This window comes from Cygnus atratus, chromosome 6, assembly GCF_013377495.2.
Source record: "Cygnus atratus isolate AKBS03 ecotype Queensland, Australia chromosome 6, CAtr_DNAZoo_HiC_assembly, whole genome shotgun sequence".
Taxonomy (NCBI): domain Eukaryota; kingdom Metazoa; phylum Chordata; class Aves; order Anseriformes; family Anatidae; genus Cygnus; species Cygnus atratus.
Genome location: NC_066367.1, coordinates 21,225,272 through 21,240,252, shown reverse-complemented (window position 1 = coordinate 21,240,252; position 14,981 = coordinate 21,225,272). Strand labels below are relative to the sequence as shown.

Genomic DNA, 14,981 nt, shown 5'->3' with positions numbered 1-14,981 from the left:
GGGAGTCACCCACGATATAAGTGCCTGTGTGGATTATCAAGTGAAGATAAAAAGAGACATTACTTACTGGTATTCGGAGTTCTTTGACGCATGTAAATCTACAAGTACCTTTTTCCCCCGGCCATCTCTTCCCTTCCTTTCTGTCCCACTTGCAAATATTTGCATTTCAGAAGAAACCAAAATGATGCAGAATGTGCTACCCAGAATCTTAAATGTGAGAGCAGATGGGACACAGCACATCCTATCCCAGGTTGCAGAAAGAAAAAGTGGTCTAGTCTTGATGTGAAGGTACATGTGAACCGTAGGGAACTACAGTTACTGATGAGCTGTTACCTCCATCTCACTAACTATTGTGTGTTTCTTCAAAATACAAAGTAAAGGCCACTAGCAGTAAACTGGATGCAGAACTATTGATTTAGCTTTAAAGAATTTTAACTACTCTGTCTTTAGATAAGTAAATCCATCATGGTTCCAGGAAGCAAATTGATATGGATACTAAAGCAGGTATGGATCAGATATGGGATAAAGTAAAGGAGAGAGAGGGGAAAAAAAATCTGTATTATTAGATAAAATAGAACAGCTGATTATTTTTTTTAATTTTATATTTTATTTTTTTATAAAGAGAGGTATAAGGTCTAAAGGGAAAGAAAATGGGATTACTGTTAGAGACTGCTGAGGGAGGGGAGTGGAACAATTAGCTCTGCTAGAGAAAGAGGCTGAAGAAAGATATTCTGGGAAGGATCATGTTCAGTTTTAGCAGTGGATGTTATGAAATACAAGAGATTTGTTTGAGGTTCTAATTACTCACTAAGCTGTGTCAGCTCACCTTTACAATCAGGGCTGTCTAAAGCATTAAGATGAACGTGGGTTTTATTTTATTATTATTATTATATATTTTTTTTTTTTTACCAGCAGCTCTTTTAATTTGCTTAGTACCATTATATGGTAAAGCAGAGGGGATTACTGAGATGTAATTTATATACACTTTTTCCTTTTTTTTCTCTGAAGATTTTTTTTTGTCCTATATGAAGGAGGTGATCCTTCAACATGTCACCCTTGCGTAAAGGGATTGCTAAAAGAAGCTTTAATCTTTGTAGACTGAAAGAAAATGGAAGCAAATATTTTAGTAGCAACAGACGTGAGCAGGAAAAGGAGAAGTGCAGAAAGTTATTTCAGGAGTCTGCTTCCAGATGAAGCCTTTCTTTTGTGCAATGTAATGGTTCTGGAGGAAAAAACAAGGTATATTTTGAGTATTAAGTAAAGAGGGAAAACAGATATTCAAGAAAAAAAGCTGAAATAGCTGGAGGATTATAAGCCCACCCACTAATCACTTGAGTCACAGCAGAGACTGGGTACAAGCCTGGGTTCAAAAAGGCCACTTTCCTTTCCTCCGTCTGCGTATATGCGACCTACTAGTCCAGTAATAGCACTGCAGAGCCAGGTAGCATTGCTAAGACTTGGAAGGCGCTGGCTGTGGAGATGGACGGCCTGCTTCACATGCCATGCCAGGGTGGCCAGCGCAGCTGGTGGCTTCAAAGGGGTGGGCAGGCAGGTGCTGAGGGTGGCAGTGGGGCAGGGGTCAAATCCTCCAGCGCAGAGCAGGGATGGCAGCTGGGGGGAAACCGAGCATTCCCCCAGGGAAGTCCAGTCCATGCTCAGCATCAGGGGCTGAATCTAGTGGGCACGTAGCCAGGTATGAGGCAGCTGCAGTGCAGTCATAGCATGGCCAAGGGCAAGAGGCTTCGTTTAAAAGCATTGTCCAGGCAAAGGGTGGGCAGGCACTCAGTGAGGCTGCTTTGGGCATCTTCTTGCAAGGCCACCAGCTGCACTGGCTATAATTTGGCCTTGTGCCCAGCCAAACCCCCAGGACACGGGTTTGTACTCAGGGCCCAGATATACTGGCAGAGTTGCATTTCACATATTTAAAATACCTTTCTCTATTAAGTAGGCTGGTATTTAGAAACTTAATTCATTTACTTATCTTTTTTTTTCCTTTTTTTTTTTTTCCCCAGCAAGACTACTTGGATTTTAGTTTAGATATACTGATTACCTGTCTTAAATAGTTGCTTCAGTCTGGGACTATCTTAGAGTTTCTGTTGTGTTTGTTGTTATTAACTTTTTTATTTCATAGCAGGTACTAGCAAGACATTCTGACTTGTTTATGTGTACTGCTCATTTCTCTGTGACTAATTATTCTAATAGTGCTTCAGGACTGGAACAGCATTGCATCTTGCATCTGTGTTGAAAAGATTTTTATTAAAACGAGTTATGAGATTACAATTCTCAGACTCTATGCATCTCCCTCAGCAGCCAGGCTCATTGAGAGGTGAAGCCTTGGTGCACAACTCTAAATTTGTTTCTGCAGATAACAAAGAAAGTAAAGATGAAGATGTCTTCAAGCCAGTCTCATCAGGGCAAAACGCCTGTTTAGTCTTCCCTCAGTGTTCCTGAAAGTTCTTTACCACTAAAAAAAATCATATTGATTGTCTGCATTTGTCATCAAAGAGTTATTTTAGTTTTTGAACAGAGGCAGGAATGAATTCCCATTTTTCTAGGCACTGAGGAAGAGGTTTTATGTTAAATAGACGTAATTTGGATAAAAAGCCACCCACTTTTCTTGTAGGTGTCTTATAGAATCTGAATGTTATGCACAGGATCTACTGGCAGTTCATTATGGTAAGAGTGACAGATAATTTTTCCAGAAGCTAAAACAGCTATTACTTTATAGTGGAAGTATGCTAGTTCAAATTGGCCTTACTATGGTTAAAGATCAATAATTCAGCGAAGAGTATAGCTGCTCTTCTTTAAAGGAATTCACAATTAATTTCATTGGAAAGCCATAGCCGAAGACAGAAATTTGTAAACAGAAAGGTACTTGTCAGCTTCTACTTCTTAACATTTTCTTTTCAAAGGGAAATCCTGGAGTACAAATGCTTTGATGTGGCAGTAAACTTTACATTAGCTGGGACTGAAGACTCATTCTTGATTTTGATTTTAGTTTTAAGCTCTCATGAAATTAATTTAATGCTCGTGTCTTCAGCTGAGCTGATACCCGATTGATATGGTTATATAAAAAATCATATTCTCTTCGGAATTTGTCTTGGAAAACATCTTTTCATCATGATTTAAGAGGCTACAAGTAGACTTAGTATCATTGAGGCACACAAGTTGAAAATTGTTTGCCCACTCATTCTCTGCATTTGAGTTCTTACTTAGGCAGAAAGTTTTGTGTGGGTGAAGTTCACGTAGGGCATTGGCTTCGGGCAGTAGATTTTGGCTGTTAGAGTTGGATTTGATACTTGTGGGTCCTTTCCAGCTTGAGATATTCTCTGAAATAAATAATGAAGAGCCATAAACACCACTTATATAGGTAGAGCTTTATACAGGTAAAACGTTAAGGAAAAGGTTACTACTGATTGTTCTCCTTCAGATATTTTATAAATGCTGTCTTAAGCAGGAAGAAAATGTGTTTAGCTGATGCTTAGGGATACTAAAATGGCTGAAGTACAGTTACAATTTGATAGAAAGTAAAACCACGGGAAATCTGAGTTCTCCTCTCCCTTTATTATTTTGGCCTTGGAACTTCTGATGCTGCATATCTTGGTACCTTACGGTTATTTTTAGCCTTTACAATTGGTATTCCTTTGCAGCATTGGAGAGTAGTAAGAAATTACTGTCATCAATCCCTGAATTGTAATTTGCATTGAGATTTTAGAGTCTTGCTTTGTATAAAAGCACCATTGTTACTTTGATAATCACAAAATTTCTTAAATGCACAGCAGCACTCTTCACTGCAAATCTGGATGGCTGAGTACAAAGCTGACGTGCAAAAATATATCAAAGACTGTGTATAGGCAGTAACTGTGTTCCTACAGCTGCTTGCTTGGTTTTTCTTAGAAAAAGGAGCTGAAGGGGAGAATTGCAATTTACTACTGGAGCTGAAGGTTATTAGTACACTTTTTTTTTCTTGTCTTCAAATTTTGTCATTACCTGCCAGTACAGAGCATCCTCAGTGATTACTAAGTAGCATATTAAAACTGGTTTTTAGATGTTTTTTTTTTGTTTGTTTGTTTGCTTGCTGTTTTCCCATTTTGCTAGCATGAAGATGGGGGTGGGGAGCGGGAAATAGGGGAGAGAGGAGAGAGCATGTTCCAGAGGATGCCAGGATGACTTCAATTATTGGATGACTGCTGTCTGATGGATGGAAAAAGGAGGAGTAAACCTTTCAGTCTGCATTGGTAGAGCTGAAACACAGAAAGCCAGTTTACAGGTAAGGGAGAAAAAAAATCCTTAATAGCTTTTCTTGATCCTTGCCACAATATTTCTTGGCTTAAAAAAAAAAAAAAAAAGAAAAGCATGTGCAAGCATCTTACTTTTTGTTCCTCATTAATGACTATGAAGCAGCTTCTCAGCTTATTTCTCCTTTGTAGGAGATTTCAACTTAGATGAGATCCATACGCAGTGAAATCATAGGCATGCCTAATGCAATCTGATAACTCTCATTTGACAGTATAGATATTGCATCTCATTGATGCTGAAGTTGTTCATAAGACTATAGGAAGAGAAATCTTACATGTGATAGAAATACTGTTGAAAATACAGTGTATGCTACCAGCAGTAAAACAGTGCAGGAAAATCTAAAAATGTTTTCTTTGAGTTTGGTTAGGAAAAAGGACCTAAAAATGAACTGTTTCAAAAACTGTACATATTTTTATTTAGTGTTGAACATACAGAAAGAGTGACTCCTCAGAGCAATTCTTAAAGGATGAAGGCTCTTTTGTGGATTTTTGTATTATACATTCATAGTATAAAAATCTGGTTATAATTCAATCATAAAAACTTTGTCATAAAAATGCATATAATTAAATTATGCATACAAGATAGACAAATCTTGTAATACCTAATGCAGCTACATACCAGATTCAATAAACTGTTGAAGTAGGTTGTATGAAATGTATTTTACCAAGTTTACGTGTTATCAGTAGCTTTTAGCTCACAGAAATTGAGGATGGCAAGTAGCAAATAACTCACTTGTTACAGAAAACAGGATTGTTTATCAAGTTACGTTATTTGAGGGTATAGAATTACAGAAGGAAGTCCTGGTTCCACTGAAAAATTTGGAGACACCAATATTTGCCTCCCTGGGGTGAAGATTTCAATGTGTGAACTCTACTGACTTATTTCTGCATGTTTTACATGTAGCAAACAGCTATTGTAGTACAGGACCCCATTATGCTGGTGTGAAGCAGAAATCTTGATTGAAATAAATGAGTTGTGATCATATATTGTTGCCAATGTATAGATTTTTTTTTTTAAACAGTCATTTACATTACTTGACGTTACTCGTGGAGATAGCACTATGATGGGAATTAATTTGTTTCAGATAACTATATTTTTTTGTTGCATTTAATCTCATAATTATATTAAAGGAGCTACTGCAGATGTTCAAGTAACCACTGTATATTTCTGATGTGACCTTTTTTCCTGGAATTTCTTGAAGTTAATTATAATAATCTAAGAAATACCTAATTTTTAGGCAATTTTTGATATCAAATATTTTATGGAAGAAGTTCCTGTTTAAATAATACAGATTGATTGTTCCTTAAGCAGTTGTTAACTTTTGTGACACTTGTCTGTGTCTTTCAATACTGTATTCTGAATTAACCCATTGATCGAAAAATTGCAAGTGTTATTTCATGAACAAGCAGCTTTTAATTAGTTGTTGATCTTCCCACCCCACTGAAAATATAGTAAGGGGATTATTTAGTTGTCACAGTCCATTTGTACCACATTGAAATAAAGGGAAGGATTAGAAGTTTTCTGCTTCGTTTGAGATTATATAACTATATATTTATAAAGCTAGATTCTGCTAAAATATTAGAATTTAGTTTTACTAGATTTGAGAGATTAAAACCAGAAAATGCATATATTCAGTTTTCTTGTATTCACTTAGAGAAGACATAAATTTCTCAAAATGGGATTTAATTAAAAAATAGTTGGAGAAGGACAATAAAACTTTTACTGAGTGTTAAAGAGGAGTGGAAGAAACTCTGTCCTTTGTCCACGTCTTGTACACCTAACCAGCTGTAAGCATCAGGTGTGGTTTCGTTTTCTTTTAGCCATTTCTTCAGAGAATGGAGCCTGATGTAAGTTTGCTAAACAAAAAATCAATAAGACTTAGTGATTTACAAAATTATTCTGAAAAACTGAGAAACTGTTTTTGTATCTGCTATTCACTGGAATGTGCACACTGGTAAATAATATTAACTGAAAAATAGATGAGTTGCATCCTGATATTTAATTATTTGTAAGCAGTTGATACATATCTGAAACCATAAGGAAAATGTTGAATTAAATCTCAGATTTATATATTTCACCCCACTTTTTTTTTCCTGAAATGAGAAATTTTACTCAAACCAGCTCCAGTAACAGAGAGGAGTTGATGAAAACAAAGATCTAGTTCCACATGTATTTAAATTATTCTGTCTCCTTGGAAACGCCGTTGCTGCCGATGGATTTTGCTTTTGCTGGCTAAAAATATCTACTTAATAATGACAATGTGAAAGATACTGGATAAAACTACTATGTGTAGTCACTAGTTTTAAAGTTCCCTAATGATTCAGGTATTCTACTGAACTACAGGTTTACATTTTCTATCCACTATTCCCTATCAGCTGCTGCCAGCACTCACCAGCTTGGTGGAAATTAGATAAACTCATTAGCTTTGGTTGCAGACCCTACTGAGAAGGGAGTGTGTGAGTGGGAGGCAGGACAGCTGAAGAATTTGAAAGCAGGCAGCAAGTTGGAAAAAAGTTCCTGATGGGGGTGTGAGCATGCATTGTCCATGTACTTGTGGATACAGGCTTATTCCCAGTGGAGTCAGTATTAGGAAGAGGATGGTTAAGCCCTGCCTTTGTACATGATCTTTGTGCAAATAAAATATATATATTAAAATACATTGCAAAATCTTTTGTGAAGATTTCCTCATCAGCTGTATGTGTAGGTGACTAAAATATAATAGAAATTATTTTAAGTTAAATATTCAATTACCTTAAACAAAAGCCCCAAACTAAATCACTAAAAAAACCTTTGTTGTAAGCAAGTAATAGCATTACTAAGGAATTTCATCCTTTAAAGAATTAATTCCACTATTTTTTTAAATCCACTTCTAACTTACTGATTCCCTGCATATATTACTTCTTTTTTTGTTAGCTGGTATTCAGTATATATGAAAAATGCCACTCTTCTATTTATTTTTTTCTCTCTCCTTCATTTCCATTGGATGGCTTCCTGACTGAGCAAAGAAAACAGAACAAATGACAGATGTTTCCTGAGTGCTGCGTGGTGGGTGAAATGTGCCTCTTTTTTATTTATTTAGTATATATGTGCTTTGTTGTGGCATAGATCAAAATCAATGATTAATTTTCCAGCATTGAATGAGGTATTTTCGCTGTTCCGCAGTGTCTCAAAGGCAACATTAAAATATTACATGGTATCGTTACATAGATAAATAATTAATCCTCTGCAAATTAATACTAAAATCCATTTTTACCTGACAACACAAGTACCAAAGGTTACTTAAAGTGAAAGCTGAGTACTTGGTTTTGATTAATTGAAATGAGTAAGAGAAAAGGATCTGGTGTCTTTCATTCTATAAGAGAGTATTAACATATTAATAAGGCAAATTATTAAATGGGTTATAAAAACTTTTCTGTGAGGACAATAACAATTAATCATAGCAGGCTTTCATGTTGAGAATAATTTTTTGTTATTGTTTTATTAAGGTGAGAGAAGCTGGGTCACAGGAAAATTAAAGACCACTTTCCTACAGTATGTAATTTAAAATTCCATGGAGATAATAAGTAAATCTGATCATTATTTAAGGAAGTAAAGGTCTGATAAGTTACTGGAAGTAACATCAATGTGTTTTTACAGCTGTAGCTGAGTTGTGCCAATTCGACATGATTCCTTTGATTTCTGGGTATAGAGGCAGAACTTCGCATCTGCTGAAAACTGTAATGAGAAAGTTTGTCACACATTACATGTTGCTGTGCAGAATTTGTGGAAGACAGGGATAATAACATGGAGAGAGTACTGCCTTCTTTTTTTTTCTTTTAATAGCAAGTTGAAGACATAAGCTGAGGTTTCTGCCAGGTTAGTGTTTTTTTTTCCTTCCAGTTATTTTCTGCACTATTTGTTCATTTCCGAAAAGGGAGAGAATTTAATTGTTCTGTGCTATACAGCTGGTATCAGACCACATAGGTGAGGACAGACAATGTTACAACATTTGTTACTCTCCTCTCCCCCAAAATACCAAGCCCTCCATTTCTTATTTCTAACCCCTCATCACCTAAAGTTAGACATTTTTAAGATATCCTCTCATGTATAGGTAACATCATTATTGTCAATAATTATTGCAAGAGCAAGGTAAGAAGGATTCCTTCCTTCACTATTTAAAATTTGTGCATACACATGCATGCCCCCATTCATACATAAACCATTAAGCTGGAAGAATTTGCTCATGTCTTTTTGGGTAAAAGAGGAAAACCTAGTTCAGGGTTACTTTTCCAAGTATGCTCCAGGACATTTTTGTTTCACTAGCTTACATTGGTTCTTTTTGTAGTTCAGGTTTATTTTTTTTTTTAAACAAACAAAACTCTGTTGTTAAGCACTACAGATTTCAGAAGAAACACTGTACCAAAATGCAGAGATCATGGGGCAGAAAGGAAGAACTATTGAATTTGTGCTGTCTCTGCTAGCTTTTGGCAGTGGTGAACAAGCAGACAGGCTGTGTTTAAATACATGCTGATTCGCTCCCTGTTGCATGCTGTCTCAGCTGGAGAGGTCTGAAGGCCCTTTTGGCACATACTGGTTAAATCCATAGTGTATGTTGGCAGGAGTATCCTGAGATGTACAAGATTTCCTACCATCTTGTGCAGCTCCTCAGCAGGCAGTGTACAAGATCTTCACAAAAGAAGGGTGTGGAAGATGAGTACTGAAATAGTATGAGGATGGATTGCAGCGTGTCTACTAATGTCACTACCTGGTCTAATATGCAAAATTTAAATTAAAGAACATTCATTTTTCAGCACTTTGTAAGTTGTTTGCATTTACAATCTCCACTACAGAGCTGGACCCTACTGCTATTCCTGTTGCTGGGAGTAGCTTAATGCAAAGGCGCTGTGCCAAAAACATGCTGAAAACACGGCTGGTGGTCTCAGAATCTCATTCCAGTTAGGGAATACTAGTGAGGGGCTAAGCAAACCAAACGCTCTGTCCTTTTGCAAACAGATACAATAATGATGTGTTGCTAGCATGCTGTCTCATACAGCGAACAGTCCAGTTCTTCCATCACTTCATGTTCACCCTTCTTTAAAAGGCTGTGTACCTGTAAAAGTCAGTTGTCAGGTGGCAGTGTCTTGCTCACATTTCAATTTTATGGACAGTTGACATCTCCTGGCCAGAGCTCTGCCACACACTGTCCTTCTGCAGCACATTCTAAAAAGTAATAAGCCTTTTCTTGGTTCACATACAAGCTTGAAAGTTTATTCTGGGATACAGATGCTTCAGTAATGGAGGCCAAATACGTTGCACTGTTTCTGTTCTTCAAACAGAAGCAAGAGAACATCTGCAATACTGTTCAATGAAGAGATTTTAATTATTAGTGAAATTTCATCATCGAATCTTAAAACCTTGCAGAAGATAATTGGTCAGCACCAGGTTGTTGGTGGTTTACCTGAAAACTTTGGTGATGACTTTGTGACAGGCCCAGCTAAAAGTGTCCTAGATGACTTAGATGAAGGTTAGGTATTATGAGCCTGTGTTTGTGACCCATCTTCAGCATGACTTGCTCCTTGATCTCCTGTTTGCGTATAGGAAACAGTACCATTTATGCATCATTCACTCATGTGGAAGCAGTTTTTGATGCAGCAGATTTAAAAAACTGTTATGAATGAAACAGTCTCAAACTGTGCCCCTTCTATAGGCAAATCTCATCTGGACAGGAATGTCTTTTCTGTTGTTGAGTGCCTCTGAATCCACTTCTGCCAGGTTGCACCCCGGAGCCCTGACTACAAAGTTCCTGGATGTCTGCTTGAATTATCAATGCCTCTTACCCCCTCTCTCTTTGCTCTTCAGGCACCATGCCTAGGAGAAGGCATTCCAGAAGACCTAGGAGAACCAGCCTAGAATTTTCTTGTTTGCTGAATTGTGTGTTTCATGTAACTGTTGAACTCAGACATCAGAAAACTGCTTTAATACTGTTATATACGGACATTTTATATTTGGAGATGAAGAAGGAGATGTGTGCACACTTGGTGTATGTATGACCTTATGGCATGCTCTTGGAGACCTTATGGCATGCTAAGTGTGACAGATTTACCACTCACTATTGCATCCATACTGCGTGCAGGGAGAGGAGGTGAGCATATGCCAGCATCCCTATGGCATTCTAAATTCATTGCTGGTGGAGCTAGTGGCGCGTACAGTGGAGCGTACAACAATGTGTAGGCAGTCTAGAAGATTCGTGGATTAGCACTCAAGTGTGAAATCAGGAGTGCTCTAAAGCAATGGTATAGAAACCCTGCAAAGAGCAGACTTGGCAGGATTCGGCTTGCAATGCCGGAACAAATTCCCTAGGTTGAAATAAACAGCCTTATTCCTATGGCATTTACCGAGTGCTATGGGTTTAGCTAGACTGAAGCAATAAAGTAAAGGATTTTCCTAGTTTATGACTGTGTAACTTGACCACTGCTATACGCACGAATTTATGAGTAAGATTATACTAATGGTATTCCCTGTTGCCTATGCAGTAATCTCAAAGTGGAATTATCTTGCTGTGTGTTTTTAGTTTTTACAGACTGTACTAGTGAAATTATCAGTCTACCTCTGACAACTGGTGCTTGTGATTAGAGCTGCCAAATACACCAAAACATGTATTGCAAACATTAATTTGAATTCTGAACAGCTGTTTGATTCATGTTCTTGTACCTCTGTTGTTCCCTGTTTGCAAGCATTCATGCAAATGGATTTGTGTGTGCATTAATGCAGTCCTTTACATGAATAGTCATTTTCACAAGCAAATGGTATTCTTTGTGTGAGTGATGTTGTCACTATAGATGCTTTCAGTTATGACTCCTTTTTTTTTTCCCTTTCCAAACTGTCAATTACACGAAGAGCAAAATAATAAAGCATGATATGTGTAGCTAAGCAAACACCTTGATTGTTTCATGACCATCCCTGTTACTGATGTTTTTAAGCAGGTAAGAAAAATTTCTTGAAAATATATCATGTTTTGTTTATGAGCTAAGAAATACATGTATATTCAACAAGAATGTTAATCACAACAAATAACCCAAACATCTCTGCTTGTGAGCATCAATATTCATGATGTAACTGTGAAATTATTTGCCAAGTCTCCCTAGCATGTTACAGTACATGCTGACTGGCCAGTGGGTGGGAGTTGTTTGTGATGAGTACTTGCAGTAATGTTTTGTGTGTAACATCTGTTTTCTGTATCCTCCTGTTCTGTTTGCAGTCATTTACACAGAAGTGGTTTTTGTTTGGAAGAGAATCTGTATTGCTACTTTAGAGTTTCTTATGTTTTTCCATACTTTGAGTTGATGCAGTTAAGATGAGGCAAAAGACTGTGTGACTCATACGTCAAGTCTTTGATGGCTGCCTTTTATTTTCATTTTCAGGTAAGAATTAGGTAGATTTTATTATGGTATGTGATCACCTCTCAAGAAGGAATTAGTGCAAAATAAGATTTCATAAGTGAACGAAAGAAGCAATTAATTGGACTTTATTTTAGCCTAAATGCCTTTGTGTTCTTGGTTTTGTATCTTGTTTTTCCTGAGCTTTAGTCAATAACCGCTTCCTGTAGCGAGCAGGAAAATATATAATCTGAGGCAGGGACCTATTTTATTATTGCATACCTGTTCTATTTTATGTTGTGGCTACTGCATACGGTACATACTTGATGTTTATGACTTCACAGGTATGCTCTGTACTTGTTCTATTTCCCATAAGACGATACATGAGCTGTATATATATCTAGTGCTGAATTTTGAAACACAGTCATTTATTTGTTGAGTATGAGTAGGATGAGCATGTCTTGGTCTCGTCATTAACTGAAGATTTTGTGAATTTGCTATTTCTATATTGCAGCTTGTTGTCTGTTTTCTTAGCATCTTTTATCACATTTCAAAGCGATAGCAGACGTGCAAGTTAGGAGAAATGCTTTAACCTCTCCCTGTGCTGCCTATCCCACAAGGTACAGGTGCTTTTTGTTTTGTGGATTGTTTTTTGTTTTACTTTTTTTTTTTCTGTCCATGGGTGGCAGTGAAAGACTGAGGGTGGCAGCATGTCTTACAGGGGAACATCACAGCAAGAAGTGTCTCCTAGGACCACAGGTAATGCTGCAGTGTCACCCCCTCCCTTCCACTCACCAGTAATTCTAATATAGCTCTTCTGGGGCTCTTCACTGGTGTTTGGAGATTCCTGCTGTCGCAGGACTGCTGTAATGAGATTGTTACCATGGTTTTCTAAAATTTCCAGCCTTTTGAGGCATAAGAAGAAGTCAATCTAGCCAGGCTTTTGCATTATTTCACTCGATAGGTTACCAGTAGCATTGTGACTGCTTTAGATGCCCCCCGCACCCGCATGGGGTTTTTCTCTTCCAGTAATAGCGCACTGCCTCTGAGCCTGCGGATGTGGGGTGTCTGCCAGTTGTCTGGCACCGTGCAAGGCAGAGCCCGTTGCCATGGCGCCTTGAGGCCTCGCTTCGCCGGGCAGCTACCTGCAGCCAGGAGCTGGTCAATCCGCCCCTACATGCCTGTAGCTTCTTCAGAGAGGAGGAAAAGGAGGAAGGATGGATGCGGGGGGTTGAGGGAAACAGATTCTCCTTCCAGCAGGCACGCATCCTGGGCTTCTGCTGAGGCAAGTTGCCATTTCCTCTCAGAACCCTTCTCTGCGTTGGGCATTTGGTGCCTGACCTGCAGCTCATGACAAGGCACGTGTGGCTGATTTTCCTTGTTCTGATATACTGTTACCTCAGTTTGAGCTGTGCTTTGCCTCGGTGTAGATTAGCGCCCCATTAGCGTGGTGAGGAGTGTGGCAGAGGATGATGCAGCACTTCACTGCGTGAGGAGTTTGTGTTGTGAAGCATACATCAACGCACAGGAAACCTTCCACTGCCTGCATCTTACTTGGTTGTGTGAGACAGCAGGATGCTGGTCCAAGTCCATCTGAGCTTTTACTCAGCAATTTAATGATTATCCACAAAGGTCTGTTTTTAATTGAACTCTGCAAGCCAGCTTTCTTCCTTTTTCACCTAAACTGGCAGTTTGCTGTGGCAGATCTCTGACTAGCTGGTTCTTGTCTCAGCATTTGCCTCTGAAGACTGGAACTCACTGGTATCTTACTGGGAGTTTGAGCATAGTGACTTACTACTTTTTTAATTTCCGTGTTTACTCTATTCTGGACATCTGTTTTTCTCAGTCACATGACATTGGTTGGTTCCCGTAGAGTCATGTACATTTGTGTACTGAATTCGATGCAGAAATGCACACCTTTGCTTATTTTTCTTCAGAATATGCATACTGCTGTAGTACTTATGTGTGTAACAGATTATTCCTGTTCCGTGTAATGTACTGTCTTGGATATTTGGCTTTATTTTGCTTTTGCCATGTGACTGCAGTAGCTTCAGTTTGACTCCCAAAAATGTGAAACTACTGATTCAGTTGTAACTGCAATGCAGAAAAAGACTGACAATTCAGAGTTCCCTGTCCTGGTTCCCTGATTCTGGACTTTGGGAACCCTTATAGATACCACAAACATTGTGGCTTCATTGCTGTCAGAAGTCGGACTGCTGCTCTTTCCTGTTTTTTCCACTGCGATGTATCATGTGATCAACAGAGTGCAAAGTGACACTTGGATAAATAGTACCGGGTTGTATGTTGCCATGCTTATGCCATGGAGATGCGGATGTGTCATGCAGGTACTGCATGATGTCTGTGTAAACAAGGCATGGATTAAATGTATCCAATCGAACATGCCTCCCTCCTGCGCAGATGTGCCTCTTTCTGAAGAATGTTGCTTCTGGAATGGCAGCTGTTTATACAGATGTGATTCTGAGGGGATCTCCTGCTGGTACGTAGTCTGTACAAACAGGTTTAGATGCCCTGTAATCTATCGGTGTGATATCCAAGCTCTTGAGTTGTGTAAATATCTTTCCCCTATCTAGCATTTTCCTGCAGAGACATGAATCAACAGATCCTAGACAAGTGACAACACCTAAATTTTAGTGCGACTGCTTTGTCAAGCAACCTTTTTGATAAGATAATCTTCCCGCAAGAGAAATTCAGAACAAAAATTGGGCAGCAGTGATAACTATACATACATTTTTAAATGGATAGTTATGCCTTCTTTAAGTGTCATGGTGATACTCATCTTCTGCAGTGTTCCCATACCTTCTGGCTTATCTGTATCAGCTAGCTGGGTGTAGAACTACTCTGTCCGTCCGTTCAGGGATCCTGGGAATCATTTCTTATGGTTTGTTCCAGAAATCCTAATACAGTGGCTTTACTGCTGCCAGGTCATGGCACATGATGCGAATGTAGGCTATGCTAAATGCAAGGAAATGTAAAAATCCTTTGGTGTGAAAAATATTTGCTGCTACTAACTGTAAACAGTTATGGTGACTGAGACTCTTACCATCTGCGACGGCTTTACTGAGGGGCAAGATGTATGTTAGTCATCTAGGTACTGTGTGGTGTACTTGCAGAAGACAATGTCTGGCAAAAGGGCTTTTGTCTGGAAATCGTCTCAGGCTATGAAATTAGCTCTTTCTGATGGTCTGCACGCTAGTGATGATTACAGCTATTAGGTTTGCCTTACAGTGCAGTTATGACAGAGGTTCTTTGGGCTTTAAGACTCTGTAGTCACAATTTCAATGTGCTTAGATGTGGATTTGACCTAGG

The 14,981-nt window shown here is 38.5% G+C and overlaps 1 protein-coding gene across 3 annotated transcripts in view; it reads left to right on the top strand.

The window, feature by feature from the left end:
• CSRNP3 (cysteine and serine rich nuclear protein 3) overlaps nucleotides 1-14,981 on the top strand; it is a 92,279-nt gene that overhangs the window by 12,526 nt on the left and 64,772 nt on the right. The window contains exon 1 of one of the 3 annotated variants that reach the window (XM_035536849.1): nucleotides 11,636-11,699. The exons of the other annotated variants lie outside the window; for them this stretch is intronic. The gene's annotated coding sequence lies outside the window, so the exon portion shown is untranslated. Of the gene's footprint in view, nucleotides 1-11,635; nucleotides 11,700-14,981 lie in introns of those variants that run through there. 3 annotated transcript variants of the gene reach the window in all.